This window comes from Triticum aestivum, chromosome 4D, assembly GCF_018294505.1.
Source record: "Triticum aestivum cultivar Chinese Spring chromosome 4D, IWGSC CS RefSeq v2.1, whole genome shotgun sequence".
NCBI classification, from domain to species: Eukaryota; Viridiplantae; Streptophyta; class Magnoliopsida; order Poales; family Poaceae; genus Triticum; species Triticum aestivum.
In genome coordinates this window covers 291914123-291929289 of record NC_057805.1, presented here as the reverse complement: position 1 = coordinate 291929289, position 15167 = coordinate 291914123, and the positions used below count along the sequence as shown (strand labels likewise).

The window sequence follows — 15167 nt, the reverse complement described above, 5'->3', positions numbered from 1 at the left end:
CTTCATCATATTAATCTTCCAACACTTAGTTATTTCCTTTGCTTTTTACATTGCTTTTATTTTACTTTGCATCTTTATCATAAAAATACCAAAAATATTATCCTATCATATCTATCAGATCTCACTCTCGTAAGTGACCGTGAAGGTATTGACCACCCCTTATCGTGTTGGTTGCGAGGATTTATTTGTTTTGTGTAGGTGCGAGGGACTCGCGCGTAGCCACCTACTGGATTGATACCTTGGTTCTCAATAACTGAGGGAAATACTTACGCTACTTTGCTGCATCACCCTTTCCTCTTCAAGGGAAAAGCAACGCAGTGCTCAAGAGGTAGCAGGGGCTCCCCGGTGCTCACCATCAGCAGAGGAGGGCCGGGAAGGGGGCGCCGAACCGCCGGAGTCGTGGCCGCGGCCAGCTCACCACCAGCAGGAGGGTCGGGAAGGGGGCGAGGACGACGGGGCCAGTCCCGGGACGGGGCCATGCGGTGCGGGGCGGTCGGGAACGACCAGCGGCGATTCGGGGCGGGCAGGGACGGTTGGCGGCGGTGTGGGGCGAGAACGGCCGGCGGTAGTGCAGAGGGAGGACGCACGATGCGGGGCAGGGACGGGGGGCGAGCAGTGCGGGGAGGGGTCGGTGCGACGCGGCCAGGACAGGAGCGGCAGCGGTGCAGATGGGGGCGTTGGCGGTGCGGGGCTGGGATGGCCGGTGGCGGGGGGATCGAGTGGCGGAGGGCGGGGATCGAGCGGCGGCGGGGCTAGATCGAGCGGGGAGGGTGGATGAGGGGGTTAGGTCGAATGAGTGGTCGGGGCGTGGGGTGCCCGGTTGGATAAGGTGTGAGGTATGCCGACGGTGTAGCCGTCGGCATAGGTTATTTCCACCTATGCCGACCGTTATGCCGTCGGCATAACTGTTTTTTGTTTTTTGTTTACATTAAATTCAATTTATTTAAAAAATGTGCTAACAAAATGTAATTATTAATGTGTGCCTCTCAGCACACTGTAAAAAATAGTTCCACCTCGCCACCAATCTATGTTCAGATACTTCTCCACCTTCTCAGTTTGTCGTGTGTAAGCTGTGGTGGCCGTTTCCCCCCTCCGAGACATGGCGGCAGGGACGCCCGTGAGGGTGGCACTCCCCGGAGCCGCTTGTCTGGTGCGTGAGCGTGCCACCATGCTTCCACAAGCGTAGGAGGGCCCACCGCAACACCTGGCGGCATTACTACCCCCCCTCCGGTACCCCATCTCATCTAACCCTGACACAGACGACCGCCAGATCTAGCTCTTTGACTTCCGCCGGACTGGGTCTGACCGGTGGACCTTTTGACCTGGTTGTCGTAGCCCAGCCCATAGCTGCACCCCCAACACCATACCGGCCCAACCCACCCAAAGATACCCTCCGTGTCGGCCCGACGTGGCCGTTTCCCCCCTCCAGGACACGGCGGCAACCACGCCCGTGAGGTCTACATGGCGGGACGGGGCCCCTGTTGGGGTAGCAATGCCACTAGAGCATCGCACTGGCCCCTCATACATGCCTTACGGTGTGGTGGCATGTCCGAAGAGGGGGCACGCGTCTCCGGGGGGTGCCCCCCTCATGGTCGGCGCCGCCGCCAGCACCTGGAGGGGGGAAACGGACGCGTTGGGTCTACAAGGAGGGGATCTTGCTGTAGGTCTGGCCCAGATGTTGCTCCAAAGTGTTCCTATGGGCTGACCTGACACAACCGGGTGGAGAGGTCCACTGGTCAAAGCCCGTCCCTGTAAAGTCAAAGGGCTAGATCTCGTGGTCAAACGCTACAGGGTTAGGCGGGACGGGGCCCTGTGGGGGTAGTAATACCACCGGAGCATCGCACCGGGCCCTCATACATGCGGGGTGGTGTGGTGGCATGTCCGAAGAGGCGGTACGCGTCTCCGGGGTGTGCCCCCCTCACGGACGGCGATGACACGGTAGTACACGTTCTGCGGTAACGATGCGGCGTGAATATTATTAAATACTCGGAGCGTGATAAAATCATGAGTTTTTTACACGACGTGGGCACATGTGCTATAGGACTGATGGTAAATTTTCATAATTTTTCATGATGGAGAAGTATCTGAACACTTCCCTCTACGCGGATTGCACTTCGCGTGTCTACGACTGTGGCCGGCGGCCTCCGGGGGCTAGCATGCCGCCAAATCTGCGTAGGCGGCCTTTCACAACTCTGGAAGTGTTGTGGCGGTTGCAAACGCCCGGCACGCGTCTCCGGGGTGTGCCCCCCTCACGGTCGGTGCCGCCGCCGGCACACGGAGGGGGGAAACGGACCCGTCGGGTCTACACTGAGGGGATCTTGCTGTGGCTTCGGCCCGGATATTGCTCCAAAGTGTTCCTATGGGCTGACCTAACACAACTGGGTGGAGAGGTCCACTGGTCAAAGCCCGTCCCTGTAAAGTCAAAGGGCTAGATCTCGTGGTCAAACGCTACAGGGTTAGGCGGGATGGGGGCCCTGTGGGGGCAGAAATGCCGCCGGAGCGTCGCACCGGGCCCTCATACATGCCGTATGGTGTGGTGGCATGTTCGAAGAGGCGGCACGCGTCTCCGGGGTGTGCCCCCCTCACGGTCGGCGATGACACGGTAGTAGACGTTCTGCGGTAACGATGCGGCGTGAATATTATTAAATACTCGGAGCGCAATAAAATCATGAGTTTTTTACACGACGTGGGCACATGTGCTATAGGACTGATGGTAATTTTTCATAATTTTTGATGATGGAGAAGTATCTGAACACTTCCCTCTGCGCGGATTTCTCTTCGCGTGTCTACGGCTGTGGCCGGCGGCCTCCGGTGGCTAGCATGCCGCCAAATCTTGCGTAGGCGGCCTCTCACAAGTCTAGAAATGTTGTGGCGGTTGCAAACGCCCGGCACGCGTCTTCGGGGTGTGCCCCCCATCACAGACGGCGCCACCGCCGGCACCTGGAGGGGGGAAACGGACGCGTCAGGTCTACACGGAGGGGATCTTGTTGTGGGTCTGGCCCTGATGTTGCTCCAAGGGGTTCCTATGGGCTGCCCTAACACAACCGGGTGGAGAGGTCCACTGGTCAAAGCCCGTCCGTGCAAAGTCAAAGGGCTAGATCCCGTGGTCAAACGCTACAGGGTTAGGCGGGACGGGGGCCCTGGGGGGTAGCAATGCTACCGGAGCATCGCACCGGGCCCTCATACATGCGGGGTGGTGTGGTGGCATGTCCGAAGAGGCGGCACACGTCTCCGGGGTGTGCCCCCCTCACGGACAGCGATGACACGGTAGTAGACGTTCTGCGGTAACGATGCGGCGTGAATATTATTAAATACTCGGAGCGCGATAAAATCATGAGTTTTTTACACGACGTGGGCACATGTGCTATAGGACTGATGGTAATTTTTCATAATTTTTCGTGATGGAGAAGTATCTGAAAAATTCCCTCTACGCGGATTGCTGTTCGCGTGTCTACGATTGTGGCCGGCGGCCTCCAGGGGCTAGCATGCCGCCAAATCTTGCGTAGGTGGCCTCTCACAAGTCTGGAAGTGTTGTGGCGGTTGCAAACGCCTGGCACGTGTCTCCGGGGTGTGCCCCCCCTCACGGACGGCGCCGCCGCCGGCACCTGGAGGGGGGAAACGGACGCGTCGGGTCTACATGGAGGGGATCTTGCTGTGGGTCTGGCTCGGATGTTGCTCCAAGGTGTTCCTAGCCCAACCTAACACAACCGGGTGGAGAGGTCTACTGGTCAAAGCCCGTCCGTGCAAAGTCAAAGCGCTAGATCCCGTGGTCAAATGCTATAGGGTTAGGCGGGACGGGGGCCCTGGGGGGGGGGGTAGCAATGCCACCGGAGCATTGCACCAGGCCCTCATACATGCGGGGTGGTGTGGTGGCATGTCCGAAGAGGCGGCACGCGTCTCCGGGGTGTGGCCCCCCTCACGAACGCCACCGCCGCCGGCACCTGGAGGTGGGAAACAGACGCGTCGGGTCTACACGGAGGGGATCTTGCTGTGGCTTTGGCCTGGATGTTGCTCCAAAGTGTTCCTATGGGCTGACCTAACACAACCGAGTGGAGAGTTCCACTGGTCAAAGCCCGTTCGTGCAAAGTCAAAGGGCTAGATCCTGTGGTCAAACGCTACAGGGTTAGGCGAGACGGGGGCCCTGGGGAGGGGGGGTAGCAATGCCACCGGAGCGTGGCACCGGGACCTCATACATGCGGAGTGGTGTGGTGGCATGTCTGAAGAGGCGGCACGCGTCTTCGGGGTTTGGCCCCGTCCAAGTGACGGCGGCACTGCCTTGCGTGGAGGGGGGCCACACCGCGGAGCCCCAAGACGGGCGTCTACGCATGCCTGAACACTTTCATATATGCATCGGGACCCGTGCGATGTTTCGGTGACATAGCTACACCCCGAATCCCCCCACTAACCAGATTCCCTCCGCGTCGACCGTTTCCCCCCCTCCGTGAGACAGCGACAGCGATGTTCGTAACGAGGGGCAATCGATATACCATCGGGGTATGTTTTTTTAGATAAGGTATAATTATCTTATGGAAAAAAAATATAAAGTAAAAATAAAAAATAAAAATGAATTAAATATATGCACACACGGAGGTGCAGTCCCATGGATCGTTGATGTGGCAGCGCACACAACTCGATGACGTGGCAGAGGGGCATGGGCCAGGCCTATGCCGACGGCTATGCCGTAGGCATACCTTTGGCGTAGATAGTGTAAAGTAAAAGAAAAAAAATAAACATATGCGGACGGCAGGCCCGTCGGCATAGCTGCGCACATGGAGGTGCAGTCCCACAGATCGATGACATGGCGTCGCACACAGATCGATGACGTGGCAGAGGGGCATGGGCCAGGCCTATGCCGACAGCTATGCCGTAGGCATATCTCTGCCATAGATATGCCGACGGCCGCCATTACCTCCCATCGGCGTAGTTTCAACGCCGTCAAACGGTCAGCGCTGACCGGGTAGGTGGGCCCGGGCTATGCCGACGGCCTAGCCTATGCTGACGGGCCCCGTAGGCGTATCTCGAGCGGTCCCGACGGCCTCGTTTATGCCGACGGCCCCGTCGGCATAGATAGACGTATGCCGTCGGCTTTTCTACGCCTACGGCCTGTCCTAGGCCGTCGGGATAGGTCAATTATGCCGACGGGGGCCGTCGGCATAGATGGGGCCGTCGACGTAGGCAGTTATTCTGGTAGTGAGTAGTACTAGTAGGGTGGAAGATCTCATTGATGCTAGTGCTACTACATGTAAAGTCGTATCTCATTACAAGTATTACATGCTCTATTTAGAACAGTAATAGCAGCAATAATAAAAGAAGAAATTAAAAGAGGAAGAAGAAAAAGGATTGGTCCTTGACCTCCCAATCAAATCGAAGAGAGTAACAAGCTACTCTACCTACAACCAGAGAGGTTCGTCTCTATCATGATTAGAGTATGAAGCTGCCTCCTTGGCTACTTTTCCCACCGGTGGCCGGAGCCGCGATCACATGACGCTGCACGAGTTGGGGTTCTCGTCGTCGAAGAGGCGGTACGAGTCCTGGAGCGGCGGCGGCGCGTGCGTCCCCGGTGGGCTGTAGTAGTCCTGGTAGTAGGACTCGGGCGACGCGTGCGGGTACGGCATGTAGAGGTACGCTGGCGACCATTGCTGCATTGGCTGCGCCTGCTGGGAGTAGGCCTGCTGTATCATGGAGGAGGAGGATGAGGAGTACCCGGCCTGCTGCTGCGAGTAGCCCTGCTCCAGCTGCGGCGCGTAGGAGGACACGCTCGCTCTCGGCTGCGCCATGTTGTAGCTCATCACCGGTTGCGGCGCGTTGTACCTCGGCGCATGGGCCGGCGCTGGGGGACAGGGACCTATCCGCCGCAGCGGCTGCGCCGTCCTTGGGCTTGCTCTGTTTCTTCTTCTCCTCGCCCTCGTCATTGCCGGCCTCCTTTGCGGGTTCACTCGCGGGCTCGGCCTCACCGCCGTCTTTCTTTGACTCGTCGCTTGGTTTCGCCTCCTCCTGATTCTTAGCCTTCTTCTCAGATTCTGCTTCCTTCTCCGTCTCAGTCTTATTCTCTGGGTCCGGGCTTTCTCCTGCTCCGGCTTCTTGTCGGAGCTGTCGGCCTGCGGCTTCTTGTCGGCCACAGCAGCATCCTTGCTGCCGTCCTCGGCTGGCGCAGGGTCGGGATTCTTGGGAGGCATGTGTTGCCATGGCAGGGCCTGCTTGCCTGACTTGTAGAGCCTCTTGATGAGCGTCTCGGCGTCCATGCTGCCCGTCACCATCACCTTGTGCAGCTGGGCATCTACCTTCACGTCCTGCACGCCTGAAGTTGAACATCCCAACCAAAACACGCGACGACCACTTGGTTAGTTAATTAAGCCGGAAGACACACGAAAATGCATCGCAGAATTGGGGCGAGGACCTGCCTTGGATGTTTTTGAGCACCTTCCGGACCTTCTTCTTGCAGCCATGGCAGTGGATGATTTTTTTTTGAGAATCACCGGGGGGGAGCTCCCCCACCTGAATATATTACTCAAAGGACTGCCGCGGTAGTGAGAACAGCATTACATAGGCACGGTGCACCGTGCAGAAAGGTAGGAACGCCACGAGAAGACGTCCTCCTTGTCCTGTGAAAGCACAAGACGATGAGACCAAAGATCCAGAGCGGAAATAAGGTTTCTAAGTGTTATTACAGAACTTTGATCAATCGTCCTAAATACCATGTCGTTTCGAGCAGACCAGATCATCCATAGCAGGGCCAAGAGGACTGAAGGCCATGTGGAGGTGGGGAGATGAGTGGGGATAGCGACATCCCGGAGGTCTGTGATATCGTCAGACGGGGGCAGAAGGCCAAGACGTTGCCAGATCTTATTGGCGAGGGGGCATGAGATGAACAGGTGGTTGGAGTCTTCTGGCAGCCTCACACACCGAGGGCATATATCTGAGACGATTATATGTTTGTGTGCAAGGTTGCACCTGGTGTTGAGGCGGTCTTTGAAGAGCAGCCAAGCAAAGACTTTGAGCTTCCGAGGAATCTTTGCGGGAGGAACGGAGCATGATGATCATGCTCAGGCTGCTCCATGAGGGCGGCGTATGCATGTTTGGTGGAGAAGGCAATGCCGTGTCGAAGGAACCGTTGGTCTTCCCCAGCCGAAGGCATGAAATCCTGCAAAACAACCACGAGTGAGACAAGTTCTTGTTCTGCCGTAAGAGAGAGACAGTTACGGAGGTTAGCTTGAATACCAAAATGCAAAATGTTAGCCACTTTAACCAGCTGTAGAGTGGAGTGGGAGAATAAGTGGGGGAAGGTAGTGGCCAAGGGTTGTGGAGTCAAACAGGTATCTAGCCAAAAGTAGGTGTGTGAACCGCTGTTTGTCAACACAAAGGTTATATTTTGAAGAGAGGCGAGCTGTTGTGAAATTGTGCAGCAAAGGAAAGAGGTTTGCGGGGGTGGGAGACTAGAGCATTAGGGTGTTGGAGATCTAGCCATTCTAGCCAAGGGGTTTGTGTAGTGGAGAGGGCTTTGGCAGTGAATTTCATGAGAAGGCAGTTGTTTTGCACATGTAGGTTTTTGAGCCCTAAACCACCGCATTTTTTTGGTAAGCAAACATTTTTCCATGCAATAAGACATTGAGCACCTGAGCAAGCGTCCTCCCCTACCCAAAAAATGCTCTCCTCAGCGAGTCCAGAGTTTTGATTGTTTTCTTTGGGATGCGGAACACAGACATCAAATAAACAAGGATTGAGTCCAGGACAGAAGAGATGAGGATGGGCCGATCACCTTTATCAAGAAGCTTGGCACGCCACCCAGAAAGTAGTTTCCTAGCTCGTTCTAGGAGAGGATTGAAGATATTAGTGAGGTGCCTGGTGGGGGCAAGGGGGAGACCTAGATAAGTTTGCGGGAAGGAGGCGCAAGAGCATCCCATGGCCAGGGCGATGTTAGTAGACGTGGTTTCGTCGGTGTGTAGGGTGGCTAGGGTAGTCTTAGCAAAGTTGATGGTGAGACCGGTGGCAAGTGCAAAGGTGTTTAGGATGTTTTTGAGGGTTGAGGCGACTGCAGGGGAGGCGGCTGCAACGATGAGCGTGTCATCGGCGTATTGGAGGACAGTGGGAGGCAGGTGGGAGAAGATGGGATGGTGGAGTGTAGAGTCTGAGTTTTGGAGGATGAGCTGTTGAAGGAGATCGGCGACGATGAGAAAGAGATAGGGAGAGACTGGGTCGCCCTGTCTCAAACCATTTTTGCATTGGATCCATTTGCCCGGAACCCCGTTCAGGAGAATGGCCGTTTTGCCGGTGAGGAGGATGTTTTGGATCCACTGGCGGAAGGTGGAGGAGAAACCCCGCACAACCAGAATTTTATGTAGCGTAGGCCATGCGACAGAGTCGAAAGCTTTTCAGAAGTCCAACTTGAATACCATGGTAGGTTTTTTGCGAGAGTGGCAAGAGCTAACGAGGTCGGCTGCGAAGACAAAGTTTTCAGCGATGTTTCTACTAGAAATGAAGCCGGTTTGATTGCCATGAACTAGCATAGGGATGAATGGTTTAAGACGAGATGGGATAACTTTTGCAACAGCTTTGATCGGGCAATTTTGCAGCGAGATGGGCCTAAAAGTGTCAGGGGAGGTCGGCGCGTTTTTCTTAGGGAGGAGGACAATGTGGGCATGGTTTAGACATTCTGTGTCAGCGGTACCTTGGTGGAAATGTGAGAACAAAGGTAGAATAAGGTTTTTTGCTAATGGACAGAACGATCGATAAAAAGTAGGTCCAAAGCCATCCGAACCCGGGCTGGCTTGGGGGTTCATAGTGAGAAACACATGCTTAATTTCATCTTCAGAGAAGGGTGCATCGAGGGCGTGGAGTCCAGACACCGTGTGAGGGTATATAGATTTTAGATCAAAGGTCCAGGTTGTCAGGCCTGGGGTGCCAATTAGAGAGACAAAGAAGTCTCTGAGAATTTCCGCTTTCCGGGGATGCGCAGAGTATTCGGATCCGTCACGTGTGAGGGTGAATATTTTGTTCTTATGCAGTCGTTGAGAGGCTGATATGTGAAAGAACTTGGTATTTTCCCCTCCGTGGATAGCGCGAGAGACTTTAGCACGCCAGCGCCAGTATGTCATTTTCTCGTGGATGGTACTCTTGAGCAAGGAGATGTTGATTTTACGAGTGAGCGACTCTAGCTGAGTTAGGGGTCTATTTTCTTCAACGAGGTCTAGGGCTGTGATTGCAGCTTGGTAGCGAGCCTCGCGAAGGTGGGTGGGGATACGAGAACGTGCCCAAGTCTTAAGACGTGCACGAGATTTTTTGAGCGCGGAGACGAGGGATGCAGTGGCATTATTTGGCGATGAGGGCTGTGCAGCCCAAATTTGAGCAACAATGCCTTGCAGGGTCGGGAGTTGGCCCAGGCCGCTTCGAATTTGAAAAAGCTGGATCGAGGGATGGAGGTGGTGACGTGGATGAGGAGTGGAACGTGATCGGACGTAAAGCGGGATCGAGAGGAAAGGGAAGTGTTGGGGAAAGTATCTGCCCATGCAAGGTTAAAAAAGACTCGATCTAGCCGTTCTAGGGTGGGGGAGGCACGGTTATTGGACCAAGTGAACCTGCGGTCCAGTAAAGGCAATTCGAGAAGTGCTAGGTTATCTAAGGTTTGGTTGAACGCGTTGGCTTCGGCGGGGTGGAAGGCGGTGTTATTTTTTCGGAGGGGAAACGGATAAGGTTGAAGTCGCCGGCGATGAGCCATGGGGTGTCATCTGGTTGTGCGATAGAGGCGAGTTCGTCTAAGAACGCTAACTTGAGAGAGCGCGAGGAGGGAGCGTAGATGTTAGTAATGGCAATGTGGTGTGCGCAGGCAGTTGATTGGAGGATTAGTGTGGAGGAAAAGGTTAAGTGGGAGAAGGACACAACTTGGAAGGACGCAGAGTTGACGGCTGAGATGGCGCCACCCGCGGTTCCGACAGCTGGCAAGGAGAAAACTTGGTCGGCCTGACGTGGTAGGAAGGATCTTGTTTTACTGTCGGAGAGAGAGTCGATTTTTTATTCTTGTAAGAGCGTAATGTGCGGTTTTGTTGTGATTAGTTCGGAAAGCATGTCAGAGCACTTATCGTTATCACCAAGTCCTCGTACATTCCAAGAGCAGATTAGAAAGGCATCATTAGTCATTGAGACCGATCAGGCACCAACAGACAGAAACGTAGTACAGCTGGCATAGAGTCACAACGGCTACAGGTGAGGCCAAAAGTAGCATAGGAACATGCGACATAGGAAGCGAAAACCAAAAGAACAGCGATGTAACGACGCCATGCAGAAAAGCTAGGTGAGGCAGAGGTCGCGCCATAACTCCAGGGTGGCGAGGACGGCTGATCATGGAGCGGCGTCGTCACCAGAGGCACCATCCTCGAAGCCAAGGATGGCATCTAGCTGCTCGTCGTCAGCGCCGCAGAGCAGAGCAATGGCAGCAAGGTCTTCGGAGGAGGCAGGAGGGGTGTCGGGCTCGTGGAGGCGTGCCTCTTGGATAGCACGGCCAATGGTCGTGTCGACATCCGCAGCGGAGAGGCGAGCAGCCTTGGCCTTGACGGCTTTAGCAAGCATGGGGGAGTAGGTTGCTTGCTTGCCAGCCAACCGCGCACTCCGCCGCAGCTTGTCCTTGGAGACGGACTGATCGCGCTCTGACTTGTGGCGCACCTTGCGAATGATGCACTCGTGGGTGTCCAGGTCCTGCAGGGGGAGGGCTGCGTCCAAGGGTACATCAGTCAGCGGCAAATAAGCAGAGGGTGAGAGATTAGATTGATTGAGCACAGGGAGGGGGGTGGATTGGTTACCAGCAGCACGGGAGGACTCGCCCGCGGTGAAGGTGAAGGACGGAGGCGCAGCAGGAGCGTCTGCAGGAGTGGGGACCGTAGAGAACGCACAGGCACTGGACTGAACCAGCGGGCCGGCGGTCAGAGGAGCGACAGATAGGTTAGTGCACGGGGTAGGTGGCACCACGGCACCCACCTGGGCAACCGGGCGTATGAAAGGTGGGGCATGAGTGTCGGAGGGGAGTGCATGCACCACGTCCAGCGAGTCTGAAGCGGCATGCAGGAGTGGTGCATGCATGTCATCCGAGGCGGCCGAATCGTCGTCGGAGATGATGAGAGGCTGGCGGTGGGAACCATGGAGGGTGAGAGGTGAGGCCAGTGCTGACTGGGTTGTGTCGGACTCGTGAGGCTCATAAGGGGCATGGGGGCGACCGGCCTAGTGCCACCGTAGGTGGGGTCGGCGCGCCACCCCGCACGTATCATGGAGACGACAGGAGCAATGTGAGTAGGGGAGAGCGGCCGCGGAGAGGCTCGCTGAGAGGGAGGAGCAGAGTCACCGTCAGAGGATCCATCACTGAACGGGTTGGCACCATCACCGTGGTGCCAGCGAGAGACCTCTACAACTTTGGCGATCTTAATCTCGTTTATGGGTGGGATCTGAATGACAATGCCTGGAGGGGTTGGCTTGCCAGATTGGAGAAGGATGAGGGCACAAACCGACGTGTAGTCGATACCGTGGAGGCAGAAGTCGTCAATGGCGCACACGTCACCATGGAAAGTGAGGGCGAAGCGTATGCCATCCTCATGCCATAGCTCATGTGGAAACTCTGAGATTTCGACCTCAGCAAGGTCAGTGTATATGGCAATGGAGCGGTCAACGTGCTCGACCGGCTCAATACTGATAGAGTTTCCCTCGTACTCGATGGGACTGTGGCTGAGCACGTCATTGCGTGCAGCTAGTGTGTGAAAGGTGAGGCAGGAGATCCCCCTCTAGGAGCCGCCTATGATAAAGGCAGGGTTGCCGCAAGTGTGCTGGATGGCTCGACGGATGAGGGGAGTGGGGTTGGGGACTGGTGTGCGAAGGTGGACGAAAGCAAAGTGACGCGGGCAGTGGACGAGACAAGGAGGAATTGCGACTAGTGGCATGTCTCCATAGGGAGGCAGCAGCCCGGCCTCATGGGCCGGGCGGGGCAGATCCTCCTCAGTGTCTGTCTCGGAGACGTGAGATGAGGCTCTGGTGTACTATGAGGCGAGGAAAACGTCGGCGAGCCGGTCCCTTAGCTCCTGTGTGTCGAAGGGTGGAGAGTGCGTGTGGTTGAAAGCTGGTGGGAGTGAGGTAGGCGTGGGTGGAGGTGCAGAGGATCGTGGTGGGGAGGGAGGTGGCGGGGCTGGAGGGGCGGAGCCGACCGGAGTGCCGTGGAGGATGGAAGGTGAGGGGACGCAGAGAGCGGGCAAGGGTTCGGAGAAGATGATGGGGACGTCACCGATCATGAGTGTGCGGGATGCGCAAGCCGCCGTCGACGAGCAGCCAGCGGAGTGCATGCTGCGAGTGCAAAAGGCTGGATTAGGTTGAGAATGGAAAGCGTCAGGAAGGGGAGGGAAGATGGGCCAGATGCGCCTGTACCTGCAGTCACGGCTGCGGTGGCCGTTCCTCCAGCAGCGGGCACAGTGGACTGGGTCACGGCAAGCTTCGACGAGGTGATCTAGAGCTAGGCAGTGGAAGCAGCACTGCTTCCTTTGTGTTGGAGGAGAAGTGTGAGAGCGTCGATGCGGAGTGGGGAGACGGCGAGGGGTTATATAGAGGAGGGGGAGAGGGTGCGGGTGGCTATGATCGAGGGGGGAGGAGAGAAGGGCATCTCTGTACGAGCTCGCCGGGTTGTGGTTGGACTGCACTGGTGACATATCCGCCGTCAGGGCGGCTGGGCCCATTGCGTGTGATAGGGAGCGAGGGGGCGATGGGCAGGGGCGTGGTGACCGAGCGGCCCTCGTAGGCTGGGCAGAGGGATTAGGCTTGATCATGAGGTCTAGATGCTGGTCATGGGTGGCGGGAGGGGACTATGGCGACGGGCAGGCGTGCGGGCTCGTCGGTTCGTCGGTTCCCACGGCGAGATTCGCTGCAGATACATTCATCGGGGACGCGCTTGGGGCGACAGGGGGTGGCGCAGACGTGCCCGGATTAGACGCGGGGCAGGCAAGCAGCTCGTCCAAAATTGGCACGGACAGAGAGACAGAGAGTGCATTCTGGGGGCTCGCGCCAACTCCATCCGCATGCGCCGAGCCAGGAGCAGCGTACGGATCTTTTGATAGATTTGGTGGGGCAGGGGGCGCCGCACCGCCATCATGATGCATGGGGTGGGCCAGCGGTGCATGCGCAGTAGGGCGGACGTGGTGCAAGCGTGCGACCGAGGTGGGGTGCAGTGTCATGCGGTTCTGGAGATCCCGACGCTCAAAAGGGCCAAGAATGGAGTCTGATCGAGGGGGCAATGTAGGGTAAGAAAACTTAGTGTAATGATGGAGAAAACGACTGCAGTGAGCAACGGCTTGTTCGAGCTGGTCAAAGAGGAAGATCCGAAACCCTTCAAATTCTATGGACCCTAGGTTGAGGATTTGAATTTTAATTGATCGGGAGAGGACGCCAGACTTATACACATGCTCATGAACTTTGACTGCTAGAAAATCTTGTTTGACCGAAAAGCAGTGGTTTAGGGCAGATTCTACTAATAGTTCATTAGGTCTAACATTAATAGGTATGAAGGTGACCCAAAACAAATGCGTGTGGTGGGTGTAATTTGCATGTGGTGTAAGCTGGCAGGAGCGGATAACATTAAGCATACGGTAAAAAAAGCTTATACCAGGCCGTTGACGACGCTCCTTCGAGAGAACAATATTTGTGGACGCAGGTGGTAGCAGAGCAGGATCGTCTGCCGTTGGCGAGGAGGACGTAGGCCCGATAGACGACGGCAAGGCCGACCCCGATGGTGAGCATGAAGCACGCCCCTTAGGCGCAGGCCAAGGGAAGCGGAGCAGGATGCCCAGCTTGGGAAAGTCACCCATGGAAGCGATGAGCGCGGCAACGCCAGGCGAGGCCACAGTGAAGGAGAAGCAGGAATCTCCGTCGTCCGTGATGTTGAATTGGTGGTGGGTGCCGCCGAATAGGCAAGCTTGGATGAGACCCATCGTGATGGCATCAAGGGTGAAAGGGAATTGTATGACGCGCGCATACATGCGGCATCCATGCGGTTGGTTTGGTGGACGCTGGGAGACGAGCGAGCAACATTGTGCCCAAGCTACGCTTTCAAAGTGAAGACCCAGATCCTCTGGAATTTGGAGCAGGTGAGCCAACGACATGCATGTGGCAGTGTGAGGCGGAGAAGGAGGGATCGGAGGTAGGGTTCTCAAAAAAGAGAAGGAGTATGCGCGGAAGCGAAGTGTGGATTGTGCGAGGATGATCTCTGCTATACGCGCAGAAGCAACATGGAAGCGATAAACGAGGGGAGAGCATTGGGCAACGAAGAAATCAGCGGCAGCACCGCCAAGACCAGCCTGAAGCAGGGCGGCGACGATAGTGGCATCAAGGAGGCGGTGGTCACCCTCAGCACGAAGGTCTACAGGCAGATCCATAAAAAGAAGAAACATGAGCAGCTGAATTCCTTGGATGGAAGGGCATTGGGGTTAGTAGCGGGGCGAAATGGTGTACCTGCATGGCTGGTTGTCCCGACGCCATGGGATGGGAGTGCGCTCTGGGGACTGCTCACCGTTGTCTCGCTTCTTGTTTTGCTTGGGGAGCAGGATTCGATTCTGTGGCTCTCAGGACGCTGGGAACTCAGGGGAGGCAGTAGAGCAGATGCGGTGCTCAACTTATAGAGGTGGATGCGGGGATGGAGTACGACCACATAGGCCACCGACATATGGGCCGGCTGCGTTGCTACTGCGGCCGTATCCATTGTTAGTAGTGCACAGGCGGCGGCGGCGTATCCGTTCCGTTCCTAGGTACCAGGCGTCGTCAAAGAATTCTATGGTATCCTCGCAAAAAAAGGAAGAATTCTATGGTACCTGGCGTGCCCGTGGCTTCGTGAACGTTTTTTTTGACAGTAAATAAACTTTATTTCTCAAATGATGGACAAGCCGTTTACAATAGCATGAGAAATAATGTCAAGAATAGAGTCTTCCCAGAGATGAGAGGATCTACTATGAGTAGAATTCTTTGCTAAAAGATCAGCAACCTCATTCGCTTCCCTAAAGCAATGAAGGTAGGAGACTGCTACAAATTTGGTGCAAGTCTGCTTGCCTTCCATCACCACAGCTGCATCAGTACCATTATATGTCTCTTGTTGATTGAAGGCCTGCACAACATTTAGGTTATCTGACTCCAGTATGAGAGTTACATCCAATGTGTTG

The 15167-nt window shown here is 55.9% G+C and overlaps 1 pseudogene; it reads right to left on the bottom strand.

The window, feature by feature from the left end:
* Positions 1-5477: 5477 nt before the first annotated feature.
* Positions 5478-14493, bottom strand: LOC123099916 (heavy metal-associated isoprenylated plant protein 35-like; annotated as a pseudogene).
* Positions 14494-15167: the final 674 nt, after the last annotated feature.